Raw genomic sequence first — 10,856 nt, forward strand, 5'->3', positions numbered from 1 at the left:
CCCAAAGGATTATAAATCATGCTGCTATAAAGACACATGCACACGTATGTTTACTGCAGCACTGTTCACAATAGCAAAGACTTGGAACCAACCCAAATGTCCATCAGTGATAGACTGGATTAAGAAAATGTGGCACATATGCATCATGGAATACTATGCAGCCATAAAAAACGATGAGTTCATTTCCTTTGCAGGGACATGGATGAAGCTGGAGACCATTATTATCAGCAAACTATGACAAGGACAGAAAACCAAACACTGCATGTTCTCACTCATAGGTGGGAATTGAACAATAAGAACACTTGGACACAGGGTGGGGCCTGTCGTGGGGTGGAGGCTGGGGGAGGGATAGCATTAGGAGAGATACCTAATGTAAATGACAAGTTGATGGGTGCAGCAAACCAACATGGCACATGTATAGCTATGTAACAACCTGCACTTTGTGCACATGTACCCTAGAACTTAAAGTATAATAATAATAAAAAAAAAAAAAAGAAAGTCATTGCATAATGATAAAGGGACAATTCATCAAAAGGATATAACCACTGTAGATCTGTATGCACCCAACATTGGAGCACCAAAATTTTAACGCCACTGAAGGGAAAAATAGACAGCAATACGTTAATAGTAGGGGACTTCAATATCCCACTTTCAACAAGGGATAGATCATCCAGACAAAAAAAAAAAATCAACAAAGAAACAGTGAACTTGAACAATTCTGTAGGCCTAATGGACCTAACAGACATATGCAGAACATTCCAACCAACAGCAGCAGAATATACAAAACATTTTCAAGCACACACAATATTCCCTAGGATAGATCATATGTTAGGCCACAAAACTCAAGAAGTTCAAGAATTCAACAAATTCAAGAAGATTTAAATGATAAGTACCTTTTCTGACCACAATGGTATAAAGCTAGAAATAACAGGAAGAAAACTGAAAAATTCACAAATATGTGAAAATTAAACAACACACAACTAAACAATCAATGGGTCAAAGAAAAAAATCAAAAGGGAAATCAAAAAGTATCTGAAACAAGTGAAAATGGTAATACAACATAGCAAAACTTATGGGATACAATAAAAGCAGTTCTAAGAGGCAAGTTTATAGTGATAAAAGCCTACATAAAGACAGACAGGGCTGGGCACAGTGGCTCAGGTCTGTAATTCCAGCCCTTTGGGAGGCCGAGGTGGGCAGATCACCTGTGGTCAGGAGTTCAAGACCAGCCTGGCCAACATGGTGCAACCCCATTTCTACTAAAAATACAAAAAAATTAGCTGGGTGCAGTGGCACGTGCCTGCAGTCCCAGGTACTTGTAAGGCAGAGACAGGAGAACTGCTTGAACTTGGGAGGTGGAGGTTGCAGTGAGCTGAGATCACACCACTGCACTCCAGCGTGGGTGATAGAGTGAGACTTCAACTCAAAAAAAATGACACAGACCTCAGCCTCGCATGATGTGAACACCTGTAATCTCAGCTAGTCAGGAGACTGTGGTGGGAGGATTGCTTGAGCCCAAGAGTTCGAGGCTGTAGTGTGCTATGATCATGCCTGAAACTAGTCTATACATTCCAACCTGGGCAACATAGCAAGATCCCAACTATGAAAAGAAAAAAAGAGAAAGATGAAACAACTCAGATAAATAACCTAAGTTTACACCTCAAAGAACTAAAAAAAGAACAAAATAAATCTAAAGTCAGCATAAGGAAGGAAATAATAACAGAGAAAAAATCAATGAAATAGAGACTAGAAAAACAGAAAAGATCAATGAAACTAAGAGTTGAAATGAAACTCTTATGAAAAAGATAAATGAAACTGAAAAACCTTTAGCTAGACTAAGAAAAAAGAAGACACAAACAAAATTATAAATGTAAGAGGAAACATTACAACTGATATTACAGAAATAAAGGGATCATAAAAGACTACTTTGAATAATTACATGCCAACAAATTGAATAACTTAGAGAAAATAAGTAAACTCCTAGAAATATACAACCTACCAAGACTGAATCATGAAGAAATAAAAAATCTGACCAGATCAATAACAAGTAAGAAGGCTGATTGTGTAATAAAAAACTCAGGAGAGAGAAGAACCTAGGACCTCATGGCTTCACTGGCAAATTCTACCAAACATTTAATGAAGAATTAATACCAATCCTTCTCAAACTCTTCCCAAAAACTGAAGAAAATATTTCCAAACTCATTTTACAAGGCCAACATTACCCTAATACCAAAGCCAGACATAAACACTAGAAGAAAAGAAAATTACAGGCCCATATCCCTGATGAATATAGATTCAAAAATCCTCCACAAAATACCAGCAAACCAATCCAACAGCTTATTGAAAGCATCATACACTATGATCAGGTAGGAATTATTTGTGGGTTGCAAGAATGGTTCAACATATGCAAATTAACATATCAGATACACCACATTAACAGAACAAAGAATGAAAATCATATGATCTCAATAAATGCAGAAAAAGCATCTGACAAAATTCAACATCCTTTCAAGATAAAAACTTTCAATAAATTAGGTACATAAGTAATGTCATAATAAAGATCATAGATGACAAGCCCACAGCTAACATTATACACAACAGTGAAAATTTAAAAGCTTTTCCTCTGAGATCAAGAACAAGACAAGAATGCCATCTCATCCAGTTCTATTCAATATAGTCCTGGAAATTCTAGCAAGGGCAATTAGTCAAGAAAAAAAATAAAATAAAAGTACCCAAGTTAGGAAAAAAAGAAATGAAATTGTCTGTTTGCAGATGAGATGATCTTATATACGGAAAACCCTAAAGGTTCCACCAAAAACTATTAGAACTAATAAATTCAGTAAAGTTGTAGTATATAAAATCAAAATACAAAATGGAAAAATCAGTAGCTTTTCTACACACTAACAATGAACCATCCAAAAAAGAAATCAAAAAAAAACCCCATTTACAACAGCATGAAGGACATGAAAGACAATAAAAGGCTGGCCACAGTGGCTCACACCTGTAATCCCAGTACTTTGGGAGGCCAAGGCAGGCCAATCACTTGAGCCCAGGAATTCAAGATCAGCCTGGGCAATATGGCGAAACCCTGTCTCTACCAAAAATACGAAAATTGGCCAGGCATGGTCGGGTGTACCTGAAGTCCCAGATACTCAGGAAGTTGAGGTGGGAGGATAACCAGAGCCTGGGGGGGTCAAGGCTGCAGTGAGCTGTGATCATACCATTGCACTCCAGACTGGGTGACAGAATGACATCCTATTTTAGGATTGTTTATTTTATTGTTTATTTTAGCAACAAAAATAATAATAATAATATTAAAATACTTAGGATATAAATCTAACCAAGGAAGAGAAAGATCTATACACTGCAAACCATAAAACATTGATGACAAACTGAAAATAACACAAATAAAGAGAAAGACATCCCATGTTCATGAACTGGAAGAATTAACACCGTTAAAATATCCATACTACCCAAAGCAATCTACAAATTCAACATAATCCCTATCAAAATCTCCGTGACGTTTCTCACAAAAATAGAAAAAACAATCCTAGACCTGGCACAGTGGTTCATACCTGTAACCCTATAATCCTAGCACTTTGGGAGGCCAACGCAGGCAGACCACTTGAGCTCAAGAGTTTGAGACCAGCCTGGGCAATGTGGAGAATACACTAAAATACAAAATAATACCAGAAATCCACCAAAAATACAAAAATACAAAAACATAGCCAGGCATAGTGGCACACACCTGTAGTCCCAGCTCCCTGGGAGGCTAAGGAAGGAGGCTCACTTGAACCCAGGAGATAGAGGCTGCAGTAAGCTATGATCGTGCTACTGCACTCCAGCCTGGGTGACAGAGTGAGACCTCATCTCTAAAAATATTAACTTTTTTTTTAAAAAAGAGTAAGTTCTGAAGTCAGACACAAATACATATCCCAAGTCTGCCAATTACAAACTACACAGCCTTTAGACAAATTCTTTAACACTTTTGAATCTCAGGGTACACAGCTATAAAACAAGAGTAAAAATATCTACTTTGTAGGGTTATTTTCAAAATCAAAGAAAGTAAACATGAAGAAATATCTGATGGCAAACAACCAGCACTCAATACTTGGTAGCTGTGCACCAGAGGATTATGGGTAATTTGTTATTTTCAGATTTTCTGATATATGATTGCACTGCACTACAATTACAGCTTTAAAACCCTGTAATGATTTAAATTTAAAGTACTTCCAAATTACAGATTAAACTAGGCTCTCACTTAAAATTTTTCAGTCCAGAGTTCACAAACTCTTAATTACAGGCCTTTTCCTACAAAAAGGAAAAAGGTTAGTTCAAGATTAGCCGGGTACAGCAGCTCACACCTGTAATCCTAGCACTTTGGGAGGCTGAGGCGGGCAGGTTGCCTGAGCTCAGGAGTTCAAGACCAGCATGGACAACATGACAAAACCCCATCTCTACCAAAAATACAAAAACTTAGCTGGGTGTGGTGGTGCGCACCTGAAGTCCCAGGTACTCGGACGACTGAGGCATGAGAACTGCTTGAACCCAGGAGGCAGAGGTTGCAGTGAGCTGGCATCACACCACTGCACTCCAGCCTGGGTGACAGAGAGAGACTCTATCTCAAAAAAAAAAAAAAAAAGAAAAGACTGAGTTATTATTTCTTAAGTCCCACCAGATACTGATTAACTTCAAATCCTTACATCACCGCATCTTGTGCGTTCAATTAGGCATCTGACAGATTATTGTCTCTGCCTCTGAACTGAAATGCTTAACTTTGTTTTTAAATAAATTCCAGATATTTCCAGGTGCACTTAGGTAAACAGGTACTACAGTGTAAAAATAAACACCAGTAGGAGATGTATACTTCACACTAGATTACCACAAAGGATTTCTGGGGAGCAATTCACTTGATTATATGAATAAAAAGCCAACAGAGAGCAACCAAGAGGAAGAATAAGAACCCATGTCAGGTTAAATAGCATAACTATGTCAGGTTAAAAGGGTTATGTTCTCATTTCTCCAAAAAATGTATACGGATGGCTAATAAGCATATGAAAAGATGTTGAAATCACTAGTCATTAGGGAAATACATATCAAAGCCACAATGAGACGTAACTTGGGCGTACCCACCAAAATGTCTACAGTCAAACAGACAGACAAAACAACTGTTGGAGAAGATGTGGAGAAACTGGAATCCTCACACACTGCAATGGAAATGTAAACCAGTACCGCTGGTTTGGTAACAATCTGGCAGTTCCTCAAAAAGTAAAAGATAAGCCACCATATAACCCAGCAATTCTACTCCTAGGTTTATACTCAAGGGAAATGAAAACACAAGTCCACACAAAAACTTCTACAAGAATATTGACAGCAGCAATAGCCAAAAAGTAGAAACAATGCAAGATGTTCACGAACTGATAAATGAATAAATAAAATGTGGTATATCCATATGATGGAATATTATTCGTCCATAAAAACGAATGAAGGGCTGATACATGCTACAACATGGATGAACCTTGAAAACACTATGTTAAATGGAAGAAGTCAGACACAAAAGGCTTCATATTGTACAATTCCATTTATGCGAAATGTCCTGAATAGGCAAATCCATAAAGACAGCAAGTAGATTAGTGGGTGGCTAGAGCTGGAGATAAGATGGGGAAGTGGGGAGGGAGGCCAGAATGGAAAATAGCTGCTAATGCTTATGGGGTTTCACATTGGGGTACTGAAAATGTTCTAAAGTTGATTGCAGTAATGGATCCACAACTCTGTGAATACATTAAAATCACTGAAGTGTACATTTTAAATGGGTGGATTTTATGGTATATGAAGTCAATAAAGCTTTAAATTAAAAAAGAAAGCAAGCTATGTCCTAATCCAAAATGTCCAAAATTGCAATCATTCAGTTACTACCTTCATGATATTTGCCATAACTAAGTACCACCTATAAAACAATTTACATAATTTTCTTTCAATAAAATCACATTTACTCAAAAATCTGTAACACTATCTTAAATGTAAAATCAGTTAATACACAAGAAATATGGATATGGCAAAATACTGACAGGGGTACTCAAGTAAATGAAATTTGAGAAACTCGGGACTGCAAAAAAAACAGTGGCCAAGCAGAAAGTGCAGCACCCAAAAAATCAAAGACAAAAGGCAGTAAACAGGGAATGAACACTAGGTCTGGCTGAGCCCAAAGTGTCTGAACAAGTTCCTGCCTTGTTCAGAACTGAAGTCTCACTTGTCTTATTCTGCCCTGCAATTCCGGAATATCTGTGGAGATGCCTAAGAATCCTAGAGACGGAAATGTAAAGATGGGCTCAAGTGCCAGGAAAGGTATATCTTTTCTTTATCCAAGTTTGGGTACACAGGTTGTAAAAGAGCAAGGAGTAAATGGCAGACCCAAAGCAGTGAGAAGCCTGCTGGTAGCCCTACTCCAAAATATAGGGGCCCATCTAACTGAAGCCAGGATAGTATATCTATGAATTATCCACATATTGGTCAATAAATTGTAGAAAAATTGAGGTTTGCAATCACAGTTCCTCTCCAGGGTTCACAAAGTCTGTCACCCATGTTTTTGCCTTTTCCAATGTTTAAGAAAATCTGAGTATTTGCCTTTCTGAGTCTGATACTTTAATGTTGTTGCAGGCATACTCAAAAACTACCAATAATTGTTCACATCTTTGCTAATCGGAAAATACATGTATTATGGTAAAAATGAGTAGTTTGTAGCCAGGTGTGGTGGCAGGCGCCTGTAGTCCCAGCTACTCGGGAGGCTGAGGCAGGAGAATTGCTGGAACCCGGGAGGCAGAGGTTGCAGTAAGCCGAGATCCCACCACTGCACTCCAGCCTGGGCGACAGAGCAAGACACCATCTCAAAAGAAAAAACAGTAATTTGAAGAGCAATATAGACATTTTATAATTCTAAATTGTTTAATAAGATTTTCAATTCTGATTACTTCTATATATACTGCCATGAATATGTCAACCAAGTTATTTATTTTCTCTCATGAAAGTGGCATGCTCGATTGAAAATACTGAAACTCTCTCTCTTTTCCAATACTGAATTAAAAGCAGTCCTAATGCATACAAAAATCTTGACAAATTAAATACGATGTCTGAAACTTGCTTCAAAACAGTTTAGTGGGGAGGCAACTTTTATGGAATAATACTGCCTATGTATAATGTATAGCTAATTTTTGAAATAGATTGATACATAGCAGTTCATCATACTATTCTCTTTTGTGTATGTTTCAAAACATAAAATGAACTTATTACTTTAAGAAGTTATCATTTTGGCAAAACTTCATGAAATCTTTAGTGTTTCATGTCACAGAAGAAAAAGTCTTTCCATAAATAATTTCTTTCTAATAATTTTCTTTGAGATAGAGTCTCGCTGTCTTGCTCAGGCTGCAGTACAGTGGCACGATCTTGGCTCACTGCAACCTCCACCTCCCAGATTCAAGCAATTCTCCTGCCTCAGCCTCCTGAGTAGCTGGGACTAGAGGCACATGCCAGCATGTCCAGCTGATTTTTTGTATTTTTAGTAGACACGGGGTTTCACCGTGTTAGCCAGAATGGTCTCGATCTCCTGACCTTGTGATCTGCCTGCCTCGGCCTCCCAAAGTGCTGGGAGTACAGGCGTGAGCCACCATACCCGGCCTCTAATAATTTTTAAAGCTAGCTCCATCACTGGACTGCAGATCTTTTCACTCTTTGTATTTCACAAGACTCACAGCCAATCAGTGAAAGCCAAACATGTTTGTGAAAAAGGTTAGCTACAAATGCACCACGGAATACTATGCAGCCATAAAAAAGAACAAAATCAAGCCCTCTGCAGTAACACGGATGGAGCTGGAGACCACTGTCCTAAGTGACTTAACGTGAGAAAAGAAAACCAAATACTGTGTGTTCTCACTTATAAGTGGGAATTAAACAGTGAATACATGATGGTAAAAGTTACGAACAACAGACACTAGGGATCACTACACCAAGGGGGGCGTGGGCTGAAAAACCACCTGTTGTCTACTGTGCTTATGGCCTGTGTGTGTGATGGGATAGTTGGGACCCCAAGCATCAGCATCAAACAATTTACCCATGTAACAAATCTACACATGTACCCTTACCATATAATAAAAGTTGAACAACAGTTGAATTAAAAAAAAAAAAGTTACCATCCAGCAGAAACTGCAAACAGAATTTTATTGATTTAAGTTTTGCTATGCCAGCCATTTAGTTTTCTCTTCTACAATTTCAGAAATGCCAATTACACAATGGATATCAGATTGTACCCTTAGAGAGAATTCTATTAAACTTCCCCCTAAATAACACCACCACTTTCTAAGTGTTTAAATAACATTCACATGTGATTCCCAAAGAAGTTGTTTCTCCTTTAAAACTAATCTGGGCTGTGGTCAGAGATCAGCATGGCCAGCATGGCGAAACCCCATCTCTACTAAACATACAAAAAAAATTGGCCGGGCATGGTGGTGAGCGCCTGTAGTCCCAGCTACTCAGGAAGCTGAGGCAGGAAAATCGCTTGAACCCAGGAGGTGGAGTGTGCAGTGAGCCAAGATCGCCCCACTGCACTCCAGCCTGGGTGACAGAGTGAGACTCGGTTTCAAGAAAAAAGAAAGTGAAAGAAATGACAGAATCTCAAGTCCCTTCATCTTACTTATCTTTAAAACACTCCTGTAGCTAATTGAAGAGATTAATGGCCTTACTATCAATCTTTTAGGAGTTCTTAAAATACCTATGAAGCACCAAGGGCAAACATTTTTAAAGTCCGTTTAGAATACTTCATCCTTTGGACCCCAGTCACCAAAATTTATTTTAAAACACATTTGTACAGTACTGCTGATTACATTTCCATGGTTGTTTGACCTGAACAACCAAGTGATTAACCATAATGCTATGGTCTGCATGTTTGTGTTCTTCAAAATTCGTGTTGAAATCCTAGTTTCCAAGGTCATATTAGGAGGTGGGGCCTTTGGGAGATGACTGTATTACGAGGGCAGAGTGTTAATGAATGGGATAAATGCCCTTATAAGAGGCCAGAGAGAGACCCCTTCACCCTTGCACCATGTAAGGAGACAGCTAGAGGGTGCCATCTATTAACCAGAAAGCAGGCTATCACCAAACACTGAATCATCAGACATCTTGATCTAGGACTTCCTAGCCTCCAGAACTGCAAGAAATGAATTTCTGTTGTTTATAAGCCACTCAGTCTGAGGTATTTTGTTATACCAGACCCAACTGGACCAAAGACACATAGAGAATATTTGTAATGCAGCTCAAGGGAGTGTGAAGAAAGAAGGAAAAGAGCATTTGTTGAGGGCTTACCATGGGCCAGGAACAGTTCTAAATGCTTTACAGACACCTAATTTATTACTATCAACAAATTCATGAGGTGGATATTATTCCTACTTTACAGATGAGAAAGGCTCAGAGAAATTAATTTGCCAAAAACAAGGGGTGGAGCTGAGATTCAAACTCAACTCAATCTGCCTTCAAAGCCATCAGATTACTTCTCCCACAAAGACAACCTTCCAAAACACATTAAAAATTGACTCTTTGATTGATAAAAAATTATTTCGTGAATATCATTCTTCATTTCAAGTGGCATAAATCATCTGCAACCAACAAACTTTGAGGAAAAGTCATAGTTAACAGAAATAATAGAAGGGACAGAGCACCAGAATAGGCCAGAGTAGGACAGTGGTCAGACTACTAACCTTAGGTCAGAAAACTTAATACCAGATTTACCACTCACCAGCTGGTGATCTAAGGCAAATAATAACCTTTTGAGCCCCCGTTTTTCCATTCATAAAATAAGCATTACTCCTAGCCCACCCATCCTTCTACCATAGATTATTTAAGAAGATGAAAAGTTAATGATGAAATTAATCCATAAGCTAAGACAAACTATAATTCATATAAGGAATTAGTATCTGTTTGGTAAAATGACTATTAGTGAAGAGCTATTTTCACGGAAGATAACTTATCACAACTAGAATAAGAGATGCAGTCCACCAGCAACAGGAAGCTGCTCACAAACAGGTGGCCTCATCTCAGCGGGGGCCCCCTTAACAACAGCACATGTTGCTCTGAGGACCAGTTTTGTGTCTGCTTTCTAACAATCCCGTTCCTCCCTGCTGCCGTTCCCACGAACGAGACTGGAAAACGGTGTAGGGGAAGGCGCGAAGGAAGTGCTGGGAGAAGAGCAGCAACAGAGGCAGGAGGCTGGGTCCCACAACTCCCAGGTGCGAGGGGCTCTTCACTCCTCCAGGCCTCAGCTCACGCATCTGGAAGACGGAGAGGCCATTCCTGCCCTGTTTCCTGGGTAGAGCTAAGATCAGAGTACAGGGAAAGCACGGTAAACCCCGCTGAGAATGAAAGATGACGATGACGATCACCTGTCAAACGAAGGGCGGCTCCTCCAGGAGCCGCTCGCATTTAGACATTCCAGAAGCCTCGTCACCCGCGGCCGGGGCTGCCCCCAAGTGAGGTGACGCGGCAGCCCCCTACTCATCCCTCAGACCGCGTAGTGTGCGGGGTCTTACGTCCCTAACACCCCAGATGAGCCCGCAGAGGAGGCCCGGACGCGGCTCACTCCCGCCCCCGTCCCAAGGCCTCCGAGGCCGACCTCTGAGCCCTCCCCAGGCTACCGCGGCTCCCCTCCCCCAGCAACGATCCCTGCCCCGCTCCACCCGCACTCCCAGGTGAGGGGAGGGGGTGAAAGGGCGTACCCCGCCGCCATTTTGTCCCCTAGTCCCCGGAAGGCATTCAGACGGCCCGCGCCCCAGCCCGGACCCGCCCGGGTCTGCGCTACGCACGCCCCTCGCGGA

The 10,856-nt window shown here is 40.2% G+C and overlaps 1 protein-coding gene across 1 annotated transcript in view; it reads right to left on the minus strand.

Moving 5' to 3' along the window:
- SCAPER (S-phase cyclin A-associated protein in the ER) overlaps positions 1-10,844 on the minus strand; it is a 605,860-nt gene extending 595,016 nt beyond the window's left edge. Inside the window, exon 1 of the mRNA XM_011982670.1 lies at positions 10,758-10,844. The gene's annotated coding sequence lies outside the window, so the exon portion shown is untranslated. The remainder of the gene's footprint in view (positions 1-10,757) is intronic.
- Positions 10,845-10,856: the final 12 nt, after the last annotated feature.

This window comes from Mandrillus leucophaeus, unplaced genomic scaffold (assembly GCF_000951045.1).
Source record: "Mandrillus leucophaeus isolate KB7577 unplaced genomic scaffold, Mleu.le_1.0 Scaffold241, whole genome shotgun sequence".
NCBI lineage: Eukaryota > Metazoa > Chordata > Mammalia > Primates > Cercopithecidae > Mandrillus > Mandrillus leucophaeus.